General features: G+C 35.8%; 1 pseudogene across 1 annotated transcript in view; it reads right to left on the minus strand.

Annotated features, from left to right (window-relative positions):
- LOC309802505 (ankyrin repeat domain-containing protein 26-like) overlaps positions 1-15,880 on the minus strand; it is a 120,679-nt pseudogene that overhangs the window by 21,157 nt on the left and 83,642 nt on the right. Inside the window, exons 29-34 of the transcript XR_014296162.1 lie at positions 14,322-14,505; positions 13,575-13,712; positions 9,985-10,941; positions 8,455-8,607; positions 5,540-5,610; positions 5,106-5,199 (exon numbers count right to left, since the gene is read on the minus strand). The product of XR_014296162.1 is annotated as an ankyrin repeat domain-containing protein 26-like (transcript). The remainder of the gene's footprint in view (positions 1-5,105; positions 5,200-5,539; positions 5,611-8,454; positions 8,608-9,984; positions 10,942-13,574; positions 13,713-14,321; positions 14,506-15,880) is intronic.

A 15,880-nucleotide genomic window follows, 5' to 3' on the forward strand; every position in this document is an offset into this window, starting at 1 on the left:
CTCATTACAAATAGCTCAATTTCGTTTCTTTTTATGGCTGAGTAATATTCCATTGTATATATGTGCCACATCTTCTTTACCCATTCATCCGATGATGGACACTTAGGTTGTTTCCATCTCCGGGCTATTGTAAATAGGGCTGCTATGAACATTTTGGTACATGTCTCTTTTTGAATTATGGTTTTCTCAGGGTATATGCCTAGTAGTGGGATTGCTGGGTCATATGGTAGTTCTATTTGTAGTTTCTTAAGGAACCTCCATACCGTTCTCCATAGTGGCTGTACCAATTCACATTCCCACCAGCACTGCAAGAGTGTTCCCTTTTTTCCACACGCTCTCCAGCATTTATTGTTTCTAGATTTTTTGATGATGGCCATTCTGACTGGTGTGAGATGATATCTCATTGTAGTTTTGATTTGCATTTCTCTAATGAGTAAAGATGTTGAGCATCCTTTCATGTGTTTGTTGGCAGTCTGTATATCTTCTGTGGAGAAATGTCCATTTAGGTCTTCTGCCCATTTTTGGATTGGGTTGTTTGTTTTTTTGTTATTGAGCTGCATGAGCTGCTTATAAATTTTGGAGATTAATCCTTTGTCAGTTGCTTCATTTGCAAATATTTTCTCCCATTCTGAGGGTTGTCTTTTGGTCTTGTTTATGGTTTCCTTTGCTGTGCAAACGCTTTTAAGTTTCATTAGGTCCCATGTGTTTATTTTTGTCTTTATTTCCATTTCTCTAGGAGGTGGGTCAAAAAGGATCTTGCTGTGCTTTATGTCATAGAGTGTTCTGCCTATGTTTTCCTCTAAGAGTTTGATAGTTTCTGGCCTTACATTTAGGTCTTTAATCCATTTTGAGCTTATTTTTGTGTATGGTGTTAGGGAGTGATCTAATCTCATACTTTTACATGTCCCTGTCCAGTTTTCCCAGCACCACTTATTGAAGAGACTGTCCTTCCTCCACTGTACTATCCTGCCGCGTTTATCAAAGATAAGGTGACCATATGTCCGTGGGTTTATCTCTGGGTTTTCTATCCTGTTCCATTGATCTATCTTTCTGTTTTTGTGTCAGTACCATACTGTCTTGATTACTGTAGCTTTGTAGTATAGTCTGAAGTCAGGGAGCCTGATTCCTCCAGCTCCATTTTTCTTTCTCAAGATTGCTTTGGCTATTCGGGGTCTTTTGTGTTTCCATAGAAATGGTGAAATTTTTTGTTCTAGTTCTGTGAAAAATGCCAGTGGTAGTTTCATAGGGATTGCATTGAATCTGTAGATTGCTTTGGGTAGTAGAGTCATTTTCACAATGTTGATTCTTCCAATCCAAGAACATGGTACATCTCTCCATCTATTTGTATCATCTTTAATTTCTTTCATCAGTGTCTTATAATCTTCTGCATACAGGTCTTTTGTCTCCTTAGGTAGGTTTATTCCTAGATATTTTATTCTTTTTGTTGCAATGGTAAATGGGAGTGTTTCCTTGATTTCACTTTCAGATTTTTCATCATTAGTATATAGGAATGCCAGAGATTTCTGTGCATTAATTTTGTATCCTGCAACTTGACCAAATTCATTGATTAACTCTAGTAGTTTTCTGGTAGCATCTTTAGGATTCTCTATGTATAGTATCATGTCATCTGCAAACAGTGACAGCTTTACTTCTTCTTTTCCGATTTGGATTCCTTTTATTTCCTTTTCTTCTCTGATTGCTGTGGCTAAAACTTCCAAAACTATGTTGAATAAGAGTGGTGAGAGTGGGCAACCTTGTCTTGTTCCTGATCTTAGTGGAAATGGTTTCAGTTTTGCACCCTTGAGGACGATGCTGGCTGTGGGTTTGTCACATATGGCCTTTATTATGTTGAGGAAATTTCCCTCTATGCCTACTTTCTGCAGGGTTTTTATCATAAATGGGTGTTGAATTTTGTCGAAAGCTTTCTCTGCATCTATTGAGATTATCATATGGTTTTTCACCTTCAATTTGTTAATATGGTGTATCACGTTGATTGATTTGTGTATATTGAAGAATCCTTGCATTCCTGGAATAAACCCCACTTGATCATGGTGTATCATCCTTTTAATGTGCTGTTGGATTCTGCTTGTTAGTATTTTGTTGAGGATTTTTGCATCTATGTTCATCAGTGATATTGGCCTGTAGTTTTCTTTCTTTGTGACATCCTTGTCTGGTTTTGGTATCAACGTGATGGTGGCTTCATAGAATGAGTTTGGGAGTGTTCCTCCCTCTGCTATATTTTGGAAGAGTTTGAGAAGGATAGGTGTTAGCTCTTTTCTAAATGCTTTATAGAATTCGCCTGTGAAGCCATCTGGTCCTGGGCTTTTGTGACTCTTACATTCTTTAACGCATGGTCTCATCCATGATTCATCTTTCATCACTTATTCTCTTCTTTTACACTAAATTGACTTTCAATCTTGTAACTCCACTAAAAGTTTTGAGGGTCATCAAGAACCGTTTCTTCTTCAGTCCTTACCCTGCTTCACTTCTCAGCAGCAACCGCGAACATGACCACACTCTGCCTCTGCTCCTCTGAGCCCACCTCAGTCTGAATGACAGTAACCCTTGATGTTCAGTCCTTGACCCTTTCTAATCCTCTTTCTAAATTCTCTCAGGGCTCCTTACATCTCAAGGCTTCGTACCAGATTCCCTAACCTGCCTTTCCAGCCTTGACCCCTTTGCTGGGATCACCTGTACTTTTCTCTCCCCCTTCTTGCTCCTCATAGACAACATCCTCAGCCACACTCATGAGCCATTACTCAGTGAGGATTATCCTTGTACAGAGCTATTCTTGGACACTTTATGTTTATTCTTATTGGTGTTACTTTGAGTGTAGTGTTATTTTCTAATCTTGGGGGGCAGCCTCACCCTTAGGATGTTGACCAGCATACTTTGTCTTTATTTTCTTTTACAATGTGAAAGTTTTTCACAAGGATCAGATTATCAATTATTTGCCCTTGTTTTCTTCTCTTTTTTTTTTTTTTTTGGCTGCATTGGATCTGCGTTGCTGCGTGTGGGCTTTTTCTAGTTGAGGTGAGTGGGGGCTTCTCTTCACTGTGGTGCGCGGGCTTCTCACTGCAGTGGCTTCTCTTGTTGCAGAGCACAGGCTCTAGGAACGTGGGCTGCAGTAGTTGCAGCACATGGGCTCAGTAGTTGTGGCTCGCAGGCTCTAGAGTGCAGGCTCAGTAGTTGTGGTGCATGGGCTTAGTGGCTCCCCGGCATGTGGGATCTTCCCGGACCAGGGATCAAACCCATGTCCAATGCACTGGCAGGCGGATTCCTAACTACTGCACCAGGGAAGTCCCTGCCCTTGTTTTCTTTTGAATGATTTCCTACTCCATAGAGACCTGACCTTATGGAAGTCTTCTGACACTCCTTTCAGGTGAATACTCAACTATATTGTTTGGAGTCTTGAGTCAGCTAGAGCTCTCTCTTCTTCCCAGCCCAGATTCTTCATCTCAACACTGTGCTGACCATATATCTTAACTCAGGTTGGCTCTGGCCTGGGGATTCCTGAGATGAGAACTTTAGGAGAAGCCAGGGCTACTGACTGAGTTGGTGAAAAGCTCTCTCATTAAATTTTTGATTTGTGTAGACCTTAAAGTGGCCAATAATTCTATGTCATAATCCTAACTCATTTCTATAGGAATCTACAGAAAATCCCTCATTATTTTTTTTAATACGCTTAATCAGTGTGGGGTATCCTTACAAAATTTTCAATTTCTGATACCCGAATAGATGTGTTTGACAATGTAAGGGGACATCTGGCACTCTCATTCACATGACACTCCTTTTGTCAACATATTGTATTGTCACTTGTATGAAAAGTATGCTAATACAATGTGACTAATGCATATCAAGTCTAGAAAAAATAATTTTCAATGTTTCTTTGAACACAAGAAGGGCCAGTCAATAGAATGTTCTAGTCCCCCTGACAGGTATATCTGTATAATGACACTGCATGAATCTAACTATTGTGATGGAAAGAAACGAGTTGGTAGGTGCATCTACCTCATCCCTCCAACTTAGGGTTCACAATAGAATCTTCTGATTTTTAAATCATAGGTAGCTTCCCCTACAAAGGAGAGTATAAATGGCAGGAGATTTTACCAACCTTTCTGCTTGGTAAATAGTTACATAGCTTTCACTATACATTGATAAATTGGAATCCTGGATTACATATCAGTCTTTTCTGAGACTGGCTGTTACACCTTTGAAAGGCTGATTAACTCAAGTGTCTGGGAGAAAAATTGTTCCTGAACTTGCTATGCTAGGAACACCTGTTACTATGTAAGGCCCTGATTGAGCAGCCATTTCTACTTTTTCACTGGCATCTCTTTTCTTTTTTGAAAGAAAAAAGGGGGACTTCCCTGGAGGTCCAGTGGTTAAGACTTTGCCTTCCAATGCAGGAAGTTTGATCCCTGGTCAGGGAGCTAAGATCCCACATGCCTCCTGGCCAAAAAACCAAAACATAAAACAGAAGCAGTATTGTATCAAATTCAATTAAGACTTGAAGAATGGTCCACATCAAAAAAATCTTTAAAAAAATAAAGTAAAATAAAATCCAAGAAAGGAAAAAATACATTCCTTTCAGAAAAATGCTTGCATAGTGACCTAGTATTCCTTCTTGATAAAGAAAATGAACTATAACATTAAAAGTAATTCATTCTCAAAATAGCACTGGAGGGTTTAGATTACAAGGGAAGTTCAGAATTCTAGATCAAATCATTACTCATATTTCTGGGCTCAAACAGATATTTGTGTACCACTGTTCATAGCAGCATTATTAACAATAGCCAGAAGGTGGAAAAATCACAGTGTTCATTGACAGATGAATGAATAAACAAAATGTGGTATATATAAAATATTGCTTTTGGACTGTCACCATCTTTTTAATTAAAGTCTTACTATAAAAATCAATTTTATTATTTCAGTCAACTTCCTCTATAAAGAGGAATTATGCTACCAGTAGCAAGTAGTATCAATATAAAAATAAACTCTTTTATCAATGAGACTTTTCATAGTGTCCAAAATATTCTTATATATTACTAGTAAAAAAATTAAAATTCCTTTTCAGCATGACAGAAATTAAGAGATTGACTTACTGAACTTGTACTTAACAGGTTTTTCTGAAGCTCTTCAATTTTGTCCGCTTGCTTTTTGACTGTAGCTTTTAAGTTGGCATTTTCAATTTCAAGCCTAAAATGCATATTTTAAAATAATTACTCTCACACATAGATTTTAAAATACCACACAGTTTCTGAACAAACACCTGCAGGTTCAATTACATACGTTCTTAGAATTTTGAAAAGTAGATGATTTGGCAATTGTGCCGTTTTCTAGTTGTGTTCTGTGGATAATGTGAAAAATTTAGAAATAATGGAGAAAAATTATGCATTTCAAAATAGCTCAAAGCTGAAATGTTTACCCAGCTTCACAATGATGTATTTATTGTCATAACTGATATAATTCTCATACTATACTGCTTATCTGCTCTATACTTATACTAAGTTATTTTCTGTGCTGCTTTAAATTGTACTTTTGGATGTGATCCTGCGTCTTCTCAGCACATCTCATGGCCTCTGTACATCGATCCTGTGCTTCGTGCAACTAAAAGGAGAAAAAAAATTTTTAAATTACTGATAATCTAGCAAATCTGCCATCATCTGTTTTTATGTCTTTCATCTGCATATTGTTTATGGCTACTTTCCTGCTGCAACAGCAGAGTTGAGTTGCTACAGCAGACACCTTCTGAACCACAAAGCCTAAAATATTTACTATCTGGCCCTTTACAAGTTACTGACCTCTAGTACTAAACCACAACATCATTCATGCTTTAAATTATATTTTATCAAATAAATACACAAATTTATAAATTGGCCAAATGGGGAAAGACATTTATATTTTTTACTCCACGCTCTATACCAACTATAATTTTAAATATCCACATATGTGAATGACCACAGCTCTTCCAGTGATTATGAACGTTCACACTACACACTACTGTTGGTGACAACCAGATGCTTCAGGGACTAGTGTGAGAGGTAGTATCTACACAGGAGCCAGAATGCGTGGGTCTGAGTCCCAATTCCACCACTTATTTGCTGTATGTCCTTGAGCAAACTACTTAAATTTTCTGTGTCTCAGTTTCTCCTGCCATAAAATGAAGATAATAATAGCACTGACCTCACTGGGATGTCGGGAAGATTAAATTGGGGGGGGGTATACATAACTTATGTAGAAAAGTACGTGGCACATAGTAAATGCTAAGTGTTTACAATCAGAATTATTACTATTGCTGTATTTTACGTTCTAAACAATTTGATATTTTAGGCAGATGGCATGCCAACAGAAGTGGTCTCCTGTACAAGTCACACTGAAATCATTCTCCATACCACTGAAATTGGCAGTAACAGGGAGCATGAGGACCAGAATGTATGTGCCCAGTACTTCAAAAACTTTCACTGATTCCACTAGTCCTTTTTTCCACTTACAATAATTTATAACTTACTTCCTCTCTGTACTACTCAGTGGGCAGTGATCATGGACTAATATGCAAATAGCACCTCCTGGATTGAGTGGTACATAACTTACATGACCATCAGAGGAAGGGTTAAGTCACTGGCATGGAAATATCACCCTACTGCTAAATCAAAGTTCTGAATCAATTCACTCCCTGCAACTGGTTATGTCTAGAAAGTACTCGGATGAGAAAATTAAGGTTATGTGGTATGGATATTGGAGAAGCTATCCACAGAGTTTTACAGTTGGTGAAATGCTATCAATGTGAAAATCCCCAGTTCTGGCTGCATAATGAAGGAAGGCAAATTTAGATTTTTTTTCCAGAGTGAGGGAAAAAAAAAAGAGCATTTAATTGAACAATTCTCCTCCATTAGATTAAGAGGTTTTAATTGTATATTTAATTGCTTAAAATATATTTTAATAAAAGATTATATCAATATCTCCAAGAAAAAGTTATTGGTATGGTATAAAGGACTTAATTGTATCCTAGCAACTGTTAAGCTAAAATATTTTCAATTTATGCAAGACAGGTGCCGTGCATATCAATAAATATTCCCTGTTAGACAAATTTATACTTAGACGAGATTCTCTCTCATGAAAAAAATTAAATCAGTGTAAAATTAAGGGCTAAACTCTTCTTCACAGACTAGATGACAGGGTCAATGAGAGCTAGGACAGTCAGAGAGAGAGCTTCATGGAGAAGACTCGGGGCCAGGTCTGAATAAATGGAGGATTAGGCAGGAGGAAAAGAAACTGTAAAGACAGAAAGGACAGCATGAGTAAAGGCCAAGAAAAGATGAAATCAGCCAATTAACTCAGAGGATAAAACCCAACAGCAGGGAGATAAAAATTATGTCCACACAGTAACTTGTAAATGACTGTTCACAGCAGCATTATTAACAGCCCAAAGGTGGAAATAACCCAAAGGCCCATCAACTGATGAATGGATGAACGGCTTAGCCACATAACGTGCTGTTCGACAATATACAGAAATGGAAGTACTGATATGCGCTATAACATGGATGAACCTCGAAAATGCTACGTCAAATGAGAAAAGCTAATCACAAAGGACCACATACTGTGTCATTCCATTTATATGAAATACCCAGAATAGGCACATCTACAGAGACAGAGATTAGATTGGTGGTTGCTGGGGCTGAGGGAGATGGGGGCCATGGGTGATGGCTAAGGGATGCAGAGTTTTCCTTTGGGGGTGATGGAGATGCTCTATAATTGATGCCAAGGGCACGACTCTCTGAATATACAAGGAGAGATTGAACTACACATTTTAAATGGGTGAATTATATGATATGTGAATTATCTCAATAGTTTTCTTAAAAATACAATGGCAGGATCTAGATAATTTTCTTAATTTTCTATTTTGGGTGTACATACTATACACGATCTGAGTATCTCTACGCTTTTACAATATATCTAAAATGAAAAGAAAATGAAGGCAATGCCTAACTTCAACTGGTTTGTATAATGACCTTTCTGCACACGTTATTCTGAAATCCATGAAATAAATACACACAGATACTACATCCATTCATGAAAGTGAAGATGAAAAATGACAATTTTATGGAACATTCCATTAAACATTATCCTCTGATTTTATCTGGCTTGCTTCATCATGGTAGTAGAGATATCACTAAAAAATACTGTTTAATAGAAAAAAAAAGTCTCTCAACTTCTGTGAGGAATCACGCACAATTCTCAACTTTCCTAAGGGTAAATATTGTAAGAAAAAATATATAATGCAAACGGCAGGATGAAAGTCAGAGTTTAAGAAACAAGTGCATTATAAAGATAACAAAATTATAATAAATTTACTTGTAACGAAAATACAAAAGAAAGCCATCCATGAAAATTAGTGTCCTAAAACACTTTATCCTATACATTAAGTACTGACACGTTAAATTTCATACATACCTGACTTGTGACTTGACGTAATTTTTTCTTTAAATCCTGTGCCTCATCTTCTAAATTAGTACAATAACGTGACGTGGCCTCCAGTGAAGCCTCTGACATAGATTGCTTTATTAGGGTATCAGCCAGTTCTTGTTGAAGTTGTCTCACAAGTGCCTAATAAGATACTCTGTCACTGATTTTATAAATTACCTTATTATTAAGTTATGTTAATAATAGATAACTCCAACCTATGTACTTTGAAAACTATCACCAGAGACATCAATTTGTCTCCTTCTTGTATGTGCACCTTCCTGCTCACTGAATTTGGTTTAAGACACAGAAGGTGTTACCCTCCGGCCTTATCGCTATTAAGTTACTTAGACAATGGATTCAGTCCCACTATCCACTCCCCGCCCTTCCCGATCAATTTGCTGAGCTTGAGGACCTCCTCAAGTCTCAGAAAGAAATGGGTGTGTAGGTGGGACGAGTGGTGGGAACATCTTCCCTCTTCTCTACTGGAGGCTTCCATTAACTTCAGAGATCCTCACATATTCAATCCAGTGCTCAATAGATTCCTATCTCAGAATTAAAATGAGGTCATTCCCATTTTAATTCCTAGAATTAAAATGAGACCTTCAGGGCCTCCCGATAGCAGCCCCTATGACCCTGTCCCCCATCCTATTCCTGCTACTCATGAATCTGCCACCCCTCACTAGTCTGAAAATGGGAGTCCAATGCCAAATTAATAAGTCACAGAGAGCTACAATTCTCTTTGTATTGGACAGATTTATATCCAAATGATAGTAACTGAGCCTTGAAATGAGAATTATGAGCAAATTATTTGTAAAAATGTTCCAAGTAAATTATAAATAGAAGTGGGAAGATTAAATCAAGTATAGTTTTGCTAAAGCTCACTACTTTAATCCCAAATTATAATGAAAAGTAGATGCCTTTAAAGAGTTGAGAGGTCATAAGAATACATGGTTTGAGGCTGAACTATTTCCCAAATTAATTCAAATTGACATGAATAAAAATAAAATTATATCAACTAAAAAGTTATGACAAGCTACTGAAGGAAAAGTACTATGAGATATGGCATCGACACATCAGTTCATTTGGGAAATCTGGAATTGACTGTCAAGGTAATACACACAACTGAACCTTAATTTCAAAATAATTCATTTTAGATCTGAGCGTTTCATTTATCTGCTTCCTCATGATACTAAAATGTGGTGACATAAAGATTAAAATTATTAGCTTAGCAGTAGAAGAGTAAATTACTAATACCTGTCTATACCCATTAACAATTTATAACTTAATCTCTTAAAATTTCATAGGTGACACAATGTCTCTACTCAAAGTAAAGCACCTCTCAGGTCTAATTCTTTATTTGCTGGATACAAGGTATGCTTTTAGGCTGATTTACAGTCTATAGATTTATAGTCTATATATTATTTCTATTCAACTAGATTCAACATTTAGCCATAATCAAAATCACTTTGAATTTTCTTTCAGGAAGTCTGAGAATTATTTCTCTTCTTGGATACTTACTTCTCTTTCTGTTTTCTCATTTTCATACTGATACATTCTCTCTTTTAAATGATTACATTCATTGATTAACTCCTTGTTCCTTTCCTCCAGCATCAGACCTTGTTTTTCACTTTCAGCTTGAAGTTTTTTCACAATCTCCTGAAACTGGTCTTGGATGTTAATTACTGTCTTCTCTCTACTGTCGGCTTTGTTTTGCGCATCATCCAGTTGCTGTCTGAGCAATATGTTTTCACTCTGGAGTTGAGATAATCTCTCTTCTAAGGATTCCTGCTTTCCAATGTATTTATTCACTTTGCCTTGTTCGCTTTGATACATGTGTTCAAGTTCCTTCTTTTGACACTGTGCTTGGCTTAGGTCTCTCTGTACACGTTCTAACACCAAAGTCTTTTCTCTGAGAGCATCCCTCGTGTGACGGAACTTGGTTTTTAGGCTACTGAATTTACTTTCAGCTTGAGAAAGTTGCTGGGAAAGCATCTCATTGTTATCTTTCAGGTTAGACACATCAAAATTCATTTTGTCCTGCAAGCGTAACCACTCATCTCTTGCTCTCTGGAAGGCAAGTTCCAGGTCTCTTTTTGATGTCTGACTTTGATGGTGATCATGTATCGCAGCAGCCAGTCTAGAACGGTAGGATTCCACTTCTGTTTCCAGTCTTTCTTTGCTTTGTTTTTCATTCTCCAGCTTAGAGTTTAGCATTGTATTCTCAGCTGTCAGAACATTAAGCTGTCCAGTATATTGGAATATTGTCTTTGTTAATGTTTCCTCATTCAGTTTTATTGTCTTTTGAAGATCATCATTCTTTTCTTTTACAATTTCAATGTCCTCAACATATTTCTTTTCCTTTTCCTGGTTCTGACATTTTATTGTGTCGATTTCCAGTCTTAGCATGGCAACTTCATCCTGCAACATGTGGTTTTTATGTAACAGATCTTTTTCTTTTTCAGGACTATCGGACACCTAAGTGAAATAAAGGAGATTTTTAGCTAGTACTCAATAAATTGACATTTCATGATTTCCTCTGAAAGACTAACCTATATGTTGATACAATGAAAAGGCTGCAATAAGTGGATATCCAACTGGAAAAAATAAGGTTGGATACAAACCTCAGACTTCTTACAAGCAGAAATCTTCAAAAGTTCAAAAATTTAATTGAAGACAATGAATCCATGAAAGTAAAAAACAAACCACAGGAGAATTTTTAAGAAGCTCAGAATTGGAAAGGCCTTTCTCTAAATTATAACAAACCCAGAAGGCTTAAAATAAAAGATTAATAAATCTGACTATACTTAAAAATTGCATCTGATGTGATATATTTATACAGTGGAATACTACTCTGCCATAATAACAGAATGAAATAATGCCATTTGCAGCAACATGGATGGACCTAAAGACTATCATTCTGAGCGAAGTAAGCCAGACCGAAAGACAAATATCATATGATATAGCTTATACATGGAATCTAAAAAAATGATACAAATAAACTTATTTACAAAACAGAAAGAGACTCACAGACGTAGAAAACAAACTTATGGTTACTGAAGAGGAAAGAGGGGGAGGGATTCATTAGGAGGTTGGGATTAATATATACACACTACTATATAAAAAACAGATAACCCACAATGACCTACTGTGTAGCACAGGGAACTACACTCAATATTTGGAAAAAGAATCTATAAAGGTATATATATATATATGTGTGTGTGTGTGTGTGTGTGTGTGTGTGTGTGTGTATAACTGAATCACTGTGCTGTATACCTGAAAATAACACAGTATTGTAAATCAATTATACTTCAACAAAAAATAAAATAAAATACCACCTGCTAGCTTAAAAAAATATTACGTCTGCTATCTAACCTATACAGCTACCCCATAGTAAAAGCCTTAGCTCTGTATATATTTTGACAGATTAAATTTCCTAAAATTTTTTTTTCCTGAGAATATTCCATAAATATTCTATGTTCCTAATATTTATATAGTCCTGAGAATATTCCATAAATATTCTACGCTTCTAATATTTTTATAGTCAGTTACAAGAATCACATCTACTGATAACTGTACTAAGCACTTCTACAAACATCAATTAACTCATTTAGCTATGACAGTCCTGGAAATGAGGAAGTCAAAAATACAAGCAAGCTGCAGGCTTTTCTCTAGGTCTTCTGACTTTACTATGAGTCCTCTTACACCAAACCACAGCTAGTTCTCTAGTACAAACATATAAATATGAAATGAGCCTTATATTTCACTATGGTGCATACACTAGTGGTAAATAAGGTAAAATTTATAGAGATCTTAGAAAATCGTGAGATTATTCACTGCTGCAATAACTTTTATTCTCTCTTCATAATGCTTAAAATAGTAAGGTAGGGGGAAATACAATGAACTGTTTCACTAAAAATAAAATACTTATCAATAAATTATCACTAAATAAATATTATGGCATATCTATCACTATTTTCAAAAGTTCCTTGTACTGAAATAGGACACCACATGGAGCAAAGTGTTAATTTTCTCACAAGTAGAAGAATGACATCCAAAAGATGGTCTCTGAACTGGCTATACCTTTCCTCCTTACCATCAGTGGAAGGGATAAACCAACCTCTCTATTAATCTATCAAGGAAGTGAAATCACTGCCAAAAACCATAATGTTGTTTTGTTTGTTTGTTTTGGGGTTTTCTCTCTTTTTTTTGGTAATTTTGTAAGTTTATTCTAAGGAAATATTTTTTTTTAAGTGCTCAAAAATGTTTTTACGGGCTTCCCTGGTGGCGCAGTGGTTTAGAGTCCACCTGCCAATGCAGGGGACACGGGTTCATGCCCCGGTCTGGGAAGATTCCACATGCCGTGGAGCGGCTGGGCCCATGAGCTATGGCCACTGAGCCTGCGCATCCGGCGCCTGTGCTCCGCAATGGGACAGGCTACAACAGTGATAGGCCCACGTACCACAAACACACACAAAAAAATGTTTTTACAACTAATGTTGCAGCTTTTACGATACTGAAAAATTGTAAGTGATGTGAAAATGTCATTGATGGGGTACTGGTTAAAGAAATGACAGTGAAGCCAAGAACAGACTCTGATTTAGACACTGAAAATGATGAGGTGCATAGTGATTGACATGTTCACTCCAAAGCAGAGAGCAAGAACGTATTCAGTGCTGGGATTTGGTCGGGTAGTGTGGTCGATGGTGGAGCACACATGGTCTTCCCTGCCTAAACCGCCATCAGGGTGCAGACTTTTCTAGATGGTAGCAATAGTTTCAGATTATGAAAAGTTCATCAGTTCCTATGGAAAATATTAAAAGCCTCTCCTTGGATGAGGCTATTGTATGTCACTCCTTGACTGTTGGAGACAAATGGATTTAAATTAAAAATACTACTTGAATTAAATTTAATCAAATATAATTCAATTATGTTTGAATTAAAAATATTAAATATCCAATGGACAAGAAACGTCAACCCCCTCCCCAAAATGTATTTAAATAGGTTTTAAATATCCTCTACACTGTCTGTGATGTATAGTATTGGTTTTTAAAATATATACATATACAGATACATACACACAAATATTTGAAAATGATTAAAGAAAATACCTCAGAATTCATTTCCTTATTAGTCATTTCTATCTCCTTTTGTTTGGCAAGGTGACTGGTCAGGATTCCATCTTGTAAAATTCTGGCATTCTGCTCTCGAGAAAGCTGCCTCTGAGCGTCATTTCGCTCTTCTACAACCTGGAGACACATTTCATGAGGTTTTTGGTCTCATACCATTAAAAAAAAAAGTCAAAAGCTTAAGAGCAGAATTAAAAAAAAGACTGTTAAAAGGAAGTAGCCTTTTAAAATAAACACAAGGATATTTATCCCACATGAATAACTTAAGATTTTAATTAAATGACTGCTAAAATTATCACAGAGCAAAAATACAGGGAGATATAGTATTGTGAAAGAAAATCTTTTTACAAAGCATTTAACTAGTTCCATCGCAGTCTCAAGGCAATTTACCCTGTATTTTAACATAGAAAAGCCAAAATTAACACATGGATTGGAATTAAGAATATTACTTTCGAATGGACCAAAAATGCCAATCATTATGTTAATCATTAAGCTCAATTTACCTTCCATTCCTCCATTCAGAAAACATACACAGAGCATGTATTAGAAGCTAAGAATGGCAAGAAATTAATAATTTAAGCTATAAATGTCATAGTTCATATTTAGGATGAGATAACACTTTTTATTTGTTTTAAACCTAAATAATATATATTAAATCAAAGAGATATTACAAATAATACTGAGGAAATACTGTTGGAAATTTGAAATTTTCACCAAAGATTAACTTACCTGATTCAGATTATTTCTCACAGTCCTCAGTTCCATGTCTAGTGCTCTGAGAGTGAGTTCAAGTTGTTGTTTCATTTCAACTTCTTTACTGTATTGCTCTTCTTTTCTTCTTAACTGCTCCCTAATTTTTTCATATAACCTGTCAGCATTTCTTCTCTTCTTCTTTTCTTGTTTTAGGGTGAATCTGCAGTTAAATATGCTTACCTTAAAATGTGTTTTGTTGGAAAATAAAAAGTTCATTTTATGATCTGGCTCTTCACCTGCTGATTTAGTATCCTAATGAAATTTCTGTTCTCCAGTTTTTTTTTCCTTTCTAGGTCTCATATTTTTAATTCCTCACTTCAATCTCTTCATAAAGATATATATACTTGAAAGGTAGCAATGAAAAAACATTCTGCCACTTAAGTAAGTTTTAGTCAAGAGTAACTCTGGTGAATAGTGTAGGAAAGAAATTTTGAAATTATTCAGTGAAGTTAGGCCGAAAATTACCCTGTTTTCCACACTGTCATAATTACTCCTCCTTTAGGACAGATAATTTAGTTACTAGTTAAAAAGAGAAGCTGTTGTTTAGAAACAAGTTTATAAGTTCACTAGAAATAAAATTTCAACTTCATAAAATACTACAGGTACCCCTAAATGACTTACAGTGCCAGATAAAATCTGCAGATGCCTTTTACAGAACATATATCTTCAGACACTGTAATCCAAGACTAGGCTAGGGAGTCTAATATCTGTTGCCCCACACTTTTTATGTTTCTTCTTTTGCAACATTTTCAACTTGTTGATTATTATCTATTTAATAAATAATTTTAAATCCCGTAAGGCAGGATCCATATTAATTAATCAAATAGAGAGTATTTTGTGCTTTCAGCACAAACCTGTGAACTAATTTTATCTCTGTATGAAAGAGATATTGAATAAACTAATCAGTAATCACCTTCCATTTTTACCTCTTATTTCATCCATGCATATGTTAAGAATAAAACTACATAAATGTTTTTAAAAATTTTGTCTTGAGAAAAATGGCCATTTCATACTTCTGTGGGTGGGAGTGTAAAGAAATATAAACTTTCTGGAGAACAATTTAGAAACATGGATCAAAGACCTTTTTAAAAAGTTCTCATACTTTAACCAAATAACACAATATTAAAGAATTTATTCCAAATAAATAATCAGAAATGTAGAAATGAATTTATAGAAGAGACATTCCTTGTAGCATTAAATATAATGCAGAAAAATGAAAAATAACTGACATTCAATTTGCTAAAAAAATAATGACCATAATTCAAAAAGACACAAGCACCCCAATGTTCATTGCAGCACTATTTACAATAGCCAGGTCATGGAAGCAATGTAAATGCCCATCAACAGACGAATGGATAAAGAAGATGTGGCACATATATACAATGGAATATTACTCAGCCATAAAAAGGAACGAAATTGGGTCATTTGTTGAGACGTGGTTGGATCTAGGGACTGTCATACAGAGTGAAGTAAGTCAGAAAGAGAAAAACAAATATCGTATATTAACGCATATATGTGGAATCTAGAAAAATGGT

This window comes from Mesoplodon mirus, assembly GCF_964341445.2.
Source record: "Mesoplodon mirus genome assembly, chromosome: 4".
Lineage (NCBI taxonomy): Eukaryota > Metazoa > Chordata > Mammalia > Artiodactyla > Ziphiidae > Mesoplodon > Mesoplodon mirus.